The 11,097-nt window shown below is 37.8% G+C and overlaps 1 pseudogene; it reads right to left on the bottom strand.

The window, feature by feature from the left end:
• The window catches only part of LOC102817886, a 44,617-nt pseudogene that overhangs the window by 18,024 nt on the left and 15,496 nt on the right, over positions 1-11,097 (bottom strand).

Here is an 11,097-nt window from a genome sequence, read left to right as displayed (position 1 = left end):
TCTATGAGTTGGTACCAACTACCAACAACAACAACTATACAGGATAAAACAACACTTCAATTTGTAAGCACCCCTGTGCCGTTTTATATAGGTCATAAAATTACTTGGTTTTACAAGGTGGCGTCTTCCTTTTGCAACTTGCCTTTGGAAGGAGATACAATAAAGCTTATGTTTCACCTGAAGCAAATTAGTTTTATCTGTTAGGAAAATTTGACATAAACAAGGAGCCCAAATTCCAACACATACTTGGTGTATTGGGACAATTGTGCCAGTCTCTCAGCGTACCTGTGAATTTGTTTTCAGGGTATACCTGACTGATAGGGGCCCTGCAGGACAGAACTCAACTGCCCCTGGGTATTTCCAAGGTATGATCTTTACGGAAGCTGACCCATGCACCTTCCATCTCCCGAGTGCTTGGTGGGTTCCCACTACTGACTTTTCAGTTAAAACACACCAAATATGCCAAAAGGATTCTTTTTTTTTTTTTTTTAGCTCTATTGAAATAACATGTGTATTCATTTATCTTCAATTCTAACTAACTCTAATGATTTCTTCTTGCCGTTGTTAAGTGCCGTCAAGCTGATTCTGATTCATAGTAACCCTGTATTGGGTTTCCAAGGAGTAGCTGTTGGGTTTGAGCTGCTGACCTTGTGGTTCTCAGTCCAGTGCTTATCTGACAGTGCCCCACCAAGAGTCCCATTATTTCATTATTACTTAGTTAAGTACTGCTAGATGCGAGGTCAGCAGTTCAAACCTATCAGCCGCTCTGTGGGAGAAAGATGAGGCTGTCTGGTCCCGTAAAGATTTACAGCCTTGGAAACCCTCGATGGTAATAGGTTTGACTTTCTTTGCTTAAGATAAACACAAATATTAGGATAAGTGAGTTGGTCCCTCCTCCGTCTACTACTCATTTGAATTTTTCCTAAATCACTCCTGTTCTCTGGAGCCATGGTGGTGCAGTGGTTAAGCATTCTGTTGGTAACTGAAAAATCAATGGTTCAAACCCACCAGTCACTCTGAGGGAGAAAGATAAGGCAGTAGAAATCTTGGTTTCTACTTTAGTAAAGATTTCAGCCTTGGAAACCATATGAGGCAGTTCTACTGTGCCCTACAGGGTCATTATGAGTCAGAATCTAATAATGGGTTTGGGGTTTGAGTGCTTTACCCTGTCCCCATCCCCTCTCTAATTACCCTGCTATAGGATCCTACTGTGATCTCTTAGACTTTTTCACCAGCCTCCATTTTCTCCCTCCAGTCTGATGGTCTCTTGAGGACAATGTCCTGTCCTATCTATCCCTTTTTGTACCCCCTAGCTCTTAATACAGTGCCTGACACACAGTGGTCACAACACTCATTGAATGCTTTGATGGAGTTCATTAATTAAAGTGTGATTCCACACTTGGTTCCCTTTGTGTTGCCTACATAACTATAGCAAAACCTGAATTCTTATGAGGGATACCATGACACTGTTATTGGAGCAACCAGTTTTTTGGTAGAGGGACCTAGTGACCCTGCTCTCTGGTCTGATATCACAGACTCCTCATAAGATTCTCTGGTGTTGGCAAAAGAAAAATGGCCCTCAAGTTTTCTCTCTCCAAGAACAGCATCAGCAAGTGAATAGCTTGGGGAGGTGGCAGCAGTTTGGCATCTGCAGGGTCTGTTAATCTGGCTCCAGACACACCCTGAACACCTTCACCTAACCTGAAATGAATGGTGTGAAATGGATCTCTGAACCCTGAGGCAGTCTTTTCCAGTGTCAGATTTAGAGAAGCTTCACTTTTCATCCAAACTTCTCTTTAGACCAGTGAGCATACCAACTATGACTTGCTGTGTCAAATAGAAATCACAGAGTTTTCTAGCTAAAAGGGAAGAAGAAGCACATACCTCCATTGAAGAAAAGTCAGGAAAGAAAGCTTTTGGAATTAAGCTAGAGCAATGTATTTTCTTTATTAACATTTTTTTTTCACATTATAGCTTAACATAAACACCATTACTTTTCATTCCCATAGATCATTCATTCTTTTTTTTTTTTTTTAATAAAAATGTTAAACACTTTTTGAAAGATAATGTCTGGGTGGCTTGGGAGAAAAGTACCCTATGGCAGGTTTCCAGTAATTCTTTCTAGAAACCTTTTGTTCCCTGGAGGACTCTGGGCCAACCTTGTGCTTTGCAGTTATATAATGTATACATTTAAGCAGTGAGGAACTTTACATGTGAGTGGGAATCCAAGCTAAATTCAAAAGTGGAATCTCAAGGGCCATCCACATGCTGAGCGACAGCTTCACTGGGTTCCCCTGACAGGACTCATTTGTGTATTACTTGCTTGGTGACTTTTATTGTCCAGGCCAAAGATCAGTACCGGGGAAGGCAGAGCATGCCACACATGAGTTCAACAAGTCTCTTGGCCTCTTTGTACCTGAGTTTCCTCATTAAAAAAAAAAAAAAGGATCTTAAGACATACACATTTCAGAATTTGCAATAGGCTTATACGCAGCAGACCAATATTGTATGATGTTTATACACATAAGTAATTTTACATACATACACATCTTCTATTTCACTTACAACTTGTGTAAAAACTGCATTCCATGCCAGGCTTGAAACGTTCCAAAACTGAGCTCTGTGAGTAAATTGCAACCAAGATTTCTACAAAAATAGACACAAGCAAAAGGGGAAAAATGATATTCTTTCAGAGCACTCATCCTTTGGCAATGATTCTAGTTTATGATGAAAATAACTTCAACCTTCTCTCCATCCATTAAGGAGATCTCATTATGGAAGACATTTGTACTAAATTACACTTTCCTATTTACACATGGAAGGAGCTCTGGTAGCTTAGTGGTTACGAATCGGGCTGCGAACCTCAAGGTCAGCAGTTCGAAACTATCTGCTGCGCCGCGGGAGAAAGATGAGGCTTTCTGCTCCTGTAAAGATTTATAGCCTCGGAAATCCTGTTCAGGGTCGCTATGGGTCTGAACCGACTCGACGGCACTTAACAACAATTTACACATGGAGTCCTGGTGTGGCACTGTGGGTTAATGCGCCAGCCTGAAAAGCTATTTGAACTGCAAGGTTGGCAGTTCAAGCTCACCAGCTGCTCCTCGAAAATCCTATACAGGGTCACTATGGGTCAGAACCGACTCGACAGCACTTCACAACAACAACAATTTACACATGTGGTGAATTAGGTACAAAACAGTATCTACTACATCCTTGGATTCTTCTTGTTGTCATTTGCCGTGGAGTCGGTTCCAACTCATAGCGACCCTATACAGGGTGTCCGTGGCTCTAAATCTTTACAGGAGCAGAAAGCCTCATCTTTCTTCCGTGGAACAGCTGGTAGTTTCGAACTGATGATCTTGAGATTCGCAGCCTGATTCGTAACCACTACGCTACCAGAGCTCCTTATCAGGTGATCTTTATTTCTCTAGAAGAGGGTTTTCTCAACTTCAGCAATATTGGCATTCCAGGCTGGATAAATTTTTGTTCCAATGATCATGAAGGTAGCGCAGGACCGGGCATGGGGTTTGTTCCCTTGTGTATGGGATCATTGTCAGTCACAGCAACTTGACTAACAAGATGACAAGTTTTCTGGTGTTGTGGGAGCTGTTTTGTGCATTACAGGATCTTAGCCTTCTTCCCACAAGGATGCTAGTACCACACTCACAGATACGACAACCAAAAATGTCTCCAGACACTGCCAAATGTCCCCTGGGTACAAAATCGCTCCAATTGAGACCCATTGCTCTAGAAGTACACACTCTTATCTGTGTAACAATCCTCATGCTAAGCTTTGCTAGAGAGGAAAAAGAATCTGTTACATGACTTTAGTAGTTTTCCAATAGTAAAACAGCAATATTTCTAAATGAATAGCACAAAAGACTTAACAAGTAGGTTTTATAAAAATTCCACATATAATTAAGTTATAGCTGTAACTTACATAAACTGCAGAAAAGGTAGTGGTTCAAATGTATGCCTTTCAATAGACTGTATTTTATTGCATGATAAATCTCTAGGAAAAGTAAAAAGAAAATATTGCCTCTTTTAGCTATTAAATATCAAATTAGTAATATAAATGTCAGAGTTTAGAATAATACTGAATACGTTTTTGTCTCAACTCTAAACCTTAGTAATTGTTGTCTAAACCTTCCAAGGATCCTTGCCCTGTCCTCACCTCTCCTAAGAGCCCCATCTTCCTAAATTAAATAAATAATAATAGATCTTGATAGATTGTGGAGACACTCTTCCCTGAAGGTAGGGAAACTGAATAGGTGACCTTTCATGGTCACATCAAAACCTAGATTCCATGAGCTTCAAGTTTTTATTCCTCAGTATAATTATAATTTAGAATATTTAAATATATATATTCTCACATTTATACACCTTCGTAACTTAATTATCTTTCTCTAGGCCAGTTTAGTATCAACAGAAATAAAAGATGCCCTTCGACATAATTTGAAAAGCAGTTAGTTATTCCTCCAATAAATATATAACTTTGAAATGTTATCTTGTATCATTTAGTTGGTTCTGACTCATAGCGACCCTGTATAGGGTTTCAGAGGAGTGACTGGTGAGTTTGAATCACTGACCTTGAGGTTAGCAGTCCAGTGCTTAGCATAGTACTTTGATCATATTGATAGAAATTCATATTTGGTTTATATTACCTTAATGTCCTATGAATATAATGCTTCAGTTGTACTGTGGTGGCACAGGGTAAAAACAACAAAGAACTGGGCTTTTATTTGAAAATGCCTATTCTTGACTGCAGTTAACCCATTTCTTTCCATTTACCCCCGGATGAGTCCCTCACTTTTCACCTGTCTGCTCACTGCTATCGCCACTCTAGCCTCTTCCTTTCTAATCCATCGTACATATCGTCACATTGAGCAGATAAACTCTCCAGCTGTGGTTTTCAAAGGCTAGCATTACCTGGAATTTTACTGAAGATGAAAATTCTAAACCCTACTCTAGACCTACTGAATCAGTAACTATAAGGGTGAAGTTCTGAATCTATGCTTTAATAAGTTATGATTCTAATGCAGCAGACTAGTTTGCGAACTGCTGTCCTAGAACATTGCTGTGATAGCATGGTCCCCCATGATGGCTACTTAGTCTAGCATTCAAAGTCTAGAAGATTTGACTCCAGTCTCCTACTTTTGCTCTATGAACCCATAGGTACCTCATGACAGTCTTCAAAACCACATTCCACCCCCCATGTTTTGCCTTTCTCCCACCTTCTTTTTGCAAATTTGGAATATACAACACTCTACAAATGGAATTTCTCTAGTAATACTTTCCATCCTCTCTGGTCAAATTGCAAGTCTTTACTCCCTCCTCTGTGCTCCAGAAATAATTTATACCTCTCAGTACTTCCATTTAGTTCTTTCATTGTGGTTATTTATACATCCCATTTTCTTTGAGCATGAATTCCTTGAATGCATGGACTAAGTTTGGCTTATCTGCATTACCTATGATGTTTTAAACTGACAGAAGGACATAAAAACAAACTCAATGATTTTTTAAAGGAATGACTAGCTAAGGAATAGGAAAGGAAAATAGCTATTTAGGACAGAAATGAAGTTTTATTACTCCCTGGCTCTTCTGAGCCTCTGCGACACCTAGTTGTCCACTTAGTCCCTATTGTGTCATGGTTGGAGCTTCTCCTGTCACATCGAGAGCTCCTAGAACAGCAGGAACTCTGTCATATGCAGCTATGCATAGTGCTTGGTATACTATTGTTAACTTTTGTTGATTGGCATCTTTTTAATGAACTAGAATACATTTACTAACATGATAGAAGTGATTTACAAAGTATTTCAAAGTGCAACTAATGAAGAGCCTGCTCCATTGAACAGTTATCTTCGTTGTTTTTCTCTAAATCTTGCTTGTTAGAAAGATTTAGAGAAAAACACATGAGATTGTGAATAAGCTGCCTGTTAAAACAACTGTAGAAGGTGAGAAAGCAGTAAAACTTTTGGGAAACCAGATGGTGGAGGTGCCCAAGAAGATCAATGTAAAACTTGTTATCCCCCCCTAAGATCTAAAACGATTGATAATTTAAAGAACTACTTTTTAGTATCATGTGAGGCTTTTTATCCCTATTTCCCTTAAGTCCTCTAAACTTGTAGGAAGACTCCATTTGCTAAAGATTATCATTAAACAGTTTAGTAATAATTAATTATGCACACAACATTGGACTTCATGGACAAAGGTTAAAAATCAAGCAAAAGGCTTAATATCTACTGATCTCTAAATCGACATAAATGCCATGCAAATATTCCCTCCCTGGCAAAGGGGCTAGAGATACTTTTTTTTAGCAAATGGGTAGGGGCATTTCCAATATTTTTAACTACATGTAAATACACCAAGCTATACTATTTATCATTTTAAACATTTATTTATAATCTGGTAAAACAATTCCTACATTGAAATCCTTAACACCAGTCTCTTCTCTTGACAACTAAATATGTTCTTTATAAAATTGTTTATATAATCTATCTGCCTAGTTAAATATTTAGTATTTAAATGTTAATTCATTTAAACTATAAAAATTATTGGGTTAATGGCCTCCAAATTAATGTATTTTATATTTTCTTGTCTTTTAGGCAATCAACAGAGATTAACTTCTTATCCTATTAAACAAATGTTTTCAAATGTTTTCTGAAGGCCAGATAGTAAATGTTTTAGATTTGCCAGCTACATCTAGCCTCTGTCACATAGTCTTTTTTCTTTCTTTTACAACCCTTTCAAAGTACAAAAATCATTCTTTGTTTATGGGATTTATAAAAACAGGCCATGGACCATAGACTAAATATGAACAGATGGTGCATAAATACTTAAAAACCAAATTTCATATGGGTGTCTGTTACTCAGGACTTATTACCACTTTTCCTCTATAACTGAAGGTTTTTCTATCTATATCTTGCCTCTATAATTAAAATTGGAAATGTTCAGGAGATATTTAAGGCTAGAGATGGGCTGGGGCCCTATAGACTTATGGAATTGCAGAATTATGTTGCTGGAAAATATTACAGACTATTGAATCCAAGCTCCTTATTCATTTTATATATAACTAAAAACTTAGAAATAAATACGATTAACTAATTAACTTACAAATACTGGAGGGATAGCAGGCCTTCACATGAATCCTTATGTAATTCGCTTAAATAATTTTCACTGAGAATTCTGAAAAAGTGAAAGGGTATATGTGGATCAAAATACAAACTAACAACTATTTGACATATAGGACTATTATATGTGGGAGGAACTTGGGTCCTAATACCACTTAAATACTCTAATTTGTATTTAACTTAGTGATGGTGACTTTCTTTGTTTTCATTTAAACCTTTCTTCTCATATCCTCCTTTGAGTACATCTTCTTAGTTTCACCCTCCTCCATGCTCCCATCCCTACTCCACAACATTTTTTACTCTCCCCTTATTCACACTTCCCAACAAATCCTACTCTGAGATCACAAAGTCTGTGTCAAACTCAGTGTGGTGGAGAACAAACAAGATGATGGATCGGGTAGAAGTTCAGTGAAGAGATCCAACAACAATGACACAGAATACCTGACCGAGCAGGCTCAGGGGATGGTCCCAGAACTCTCAACCACATATAAAGGAATATTTAGAAGGTTGGAAGGCTTACAGCTGAGGGAATTTGTGGCAGAAGTAAGAAATCCATTGCTTTCTAGACCGGGATGCTCAGCTGCTCCAGAAGCCTCCATCTTGGGTGAGACCAAGTGGGGGAAGCATCGGAGCAGCCACAGACACCTGACAGAACTGCAGAGATAAAGGTGTGGACATTCATTTCTTTTGGTAGCTGTTTATTGGTCCCTTGCTGTCTGCTAACCTCCATTCTGATGACTATAGGGGTGCCTGAGCTAGTTGGCACCCCAGCCTCACCCTCAGAGGGTTCTACTATGCATGCTCTCAGATCTCGAAATTTAAAGAGACAGATTCCAATTAAAACCAAATGGCCACAGCTGGCCCTGAACTGTTTACAACTAGAAACAAGGCGTGGACTAGGATTGTGGAGCAGGAAAAGCAGACAACAAATGAAATAAGCCAAAAATTAAATCCTAAGTTACGTCAAAATGACCAACAGCGGCATCTTGAAATTTCTCAAGAAGAAAAGTGAAAAGGGAAGCCCATTTCCTAATTACATCTACCTGGAGGCAATCAGAAAGCACAAAAAATACCAAAATACATACCCATCTATGTATTAAGGCCACAGATAACTCCTGAATGTGCGTAAAATACAGAAGCAGATGACTATCTCTGTACATGTCCAGAAACAAAATAAAGTGACTGAGGCAAATGAGCTGGAAGTAGACCTACACTCCATATGGAAGATGGGCAGGCTTTGGAAATGCCAGAGAAGGAATTCAGAAAAATGATTATAAAATGTATCATAACACTATATAATGGAGTTGAGGAAAATAAGGAAGAAGTCAAGAAAGCGCTACAGGAACAATCAAATAAGTTAGATACAGTATTGGAAACAATTCAAAATCTACAGAAAGAGGTCCAAATGATTAATAATAGAATATCAGGAGTGGACAATACACTGAAAGAGCAAAGGAGTAGAATTGAAGACATAGAAGCCAGAACTAGTGAGCTAGAAGATAAAGCTCTCAACAATACTAAGATAGAAGAACAAACACAAAAATGGATTAAAATAATCTGAAGGTAGAAGTTTTATATAAAAAAGCATAGTGGTTAATCTTACAGCCCAGAAATAGAAGACCCTAGGACCATCAAGAGAGGAACGCACAAGCCGAATGCCGGACCTTATCCAGAGAATCAGCAGCACCAGAGATGGGGACATGGAGAAGGGGAGTAGCTGAGGACTCTAGATTCATGGAGTAAGAAGAGAAAGACTAACAGCTGGTGGGTGGGAAGTCGACTTGCAGAATGTGCCCTTTGGAGATGTAAATTATTATACATGCCTGAATGTTTTGTTGTTGTTGTTGTTGTTGTTGCTGTTGTTTGTGTGTTTTTTAAAAAGCTAAAGTGGATAGAGGGAAATACTATTAACTGATGGTACATGGAGGGAATTATAATCAATGTAATGAAACAAGGTATATGATTTGTTGAATGTAAAACTGATGATATACCCATAAAGTTTCACTCAATTCACAATAAAAACCTTAAAAAAACAAAACAAAACAAAACCTCAATATGGTCACGCACTACCGAGTGCTCATTTGGAATTTATTATTATTTTCTTTTACAGATTGTGTAGTTTTGGAAACGTTACAAAAGTGAAGTAGCAGTTGTCAAGTGCAAATTCTAATTTTAATTTTATAATAATTATATGTACAAAGTTTCCAAACTCTGTTGGTTATATCTTGCTATCAATACAGTTTAAAAATAAAATCAACCAAATTGGTTAAAGAAGAATATTCATTGCATTTCCAGTTTTTATCATGTATAAGAATCATGTCAAAGTGAGTTTCATTTGATGATATTTAAATATATATATATTCACAACTGTGCTACAAACAAGGAAAATTATGGAATGGGTTTAAGAAAAGAACCAATCTAACTCATGTTTCCATACTAACACTAACAGTTTACTCCCCCCTCCTTGCTTTCTCTGAAGGTTAAAACTATGGCAAACATATCGAATCTTTTGTCATGTGATAAAATAGTCTATGTCCAATTTGTAAATTTTGTTCTTAAAACCATGATATTTTTAAAGAAAACTATTGTATCCACAGGTGATTTTGTCAAGGTGTTTTTAAAACAAAACAAAACAAAAACTCAATCTGGAAAACTCAACTCTGGAAAATAGCACGGTGCTTCCACAGAAAGTTGGAAATAGAAATATCTTATGATCCAGAAATTTCTCTACTTGGTATATATCCATAAGAAATACGAGTCACAACACGAGTAGATATGCACACCAATGTTTACCGCAGCACTAATCGCAGTAGCAGAAAGATGGAAACAGCCTAAGTGCCCATCAATGGAAAAATGGATAAACAAGCTGTGGTACATATACACAATGGAATACTATGATACCTTGAAGAATAACAATGAAACCTCAAAACACTTCATAACATGGATGAACTTTGAGGACATTATGCTGAGTGAAATTACTCAATTACAAAAGGACAAATATTGTATAAGATCAATATTTTAAAAGCTAAAAATAATTCCATACTAAAAGAAAAATAATTTGATGGTTACCAGAGGTGGGAGGAAAGGGATAGTAATCACATGTTAGGGGATACACACATGATAGCTCAGTTATGAGGAGGGCAATATACAAGGAAGAGGAAGGCAATACACAAGAAGGTGGATGAACAAGGAAGATAAGGGAAGACTTAGGGAGGTTTGCATGGGCTAAAGGGGATAAAGGTAAATAAGGATGTATACTCAGCGTTGAAATAGAGACATAATTTGAATGGGTAAGGAGGGGAAATAATGTTAACGTACTTGACTGTCTTGTGGATATTGGTTTCCTCTGCCTACTATTGGTAAATAGACATTAAGTTGGATAGAAAGGAATATTGGGGACTATGATTACAGAAAGCTTGTACACTCATCTTCAGTCTATAACTGATTGTGTTAGCTAAAATGGGCATTAGAATTTGCCCAGTGAAGTAGAAATCTTGTTAAGCTTTTGTAGAGTATGGGGCCTTAGGTGGAATCCTGAGCCTCATCCAGACTCTTCTGAGGTGGGACTTTCCCACTTGAAAGGATATGCAGACCAACCCAAAGTGGCTATAGGAACCGAGGATACTTCTTTAAAGAAAGACCAGCAGGGAGGAGGGAGAGGTGAAGCACACTGTTTGTTACAAGAGGGGATTGTAACCATGGCAATGGAATGACATACAATAGGATGAATGTAAAGCTAATGTTCTCCCATGTAAACTATCACATAACTCACAATAAAACATTAAAAAAAAAAAAAAAAAGGTAATGGGATTCAGATGGGAGAACAGTTAGACAGGTCTCAATGGGCTAAGTGAGACAGAGGTAAATAATGATACATGCACAACCTGGGAACAACAGGGTTCTGGGATACAGAGATCGAGCCATGGTTGGAATGTGGAAGAGGGGGAATAATATATAAAGATGCTTG

This window comes from Chrysochloris asiatica, unplaced genomic scaffold, assembly GCF_000296735.1.
Source record: "Chrysochloris asiatica unplaced genomic scaffold, ChrAsi1.0 scaffold00594, whole genome shotgun sequence".
Taxonomy (NCBI): Eukaryota; Metazoa; Chordata; class Mammalia; order Afrosoricida; family Chrysochloridae; genus Chrysochloris; species Chrysochloris asiatica.
This window is presented reverse-complemented; position numbering and strand designations above follow the sequence as displayed.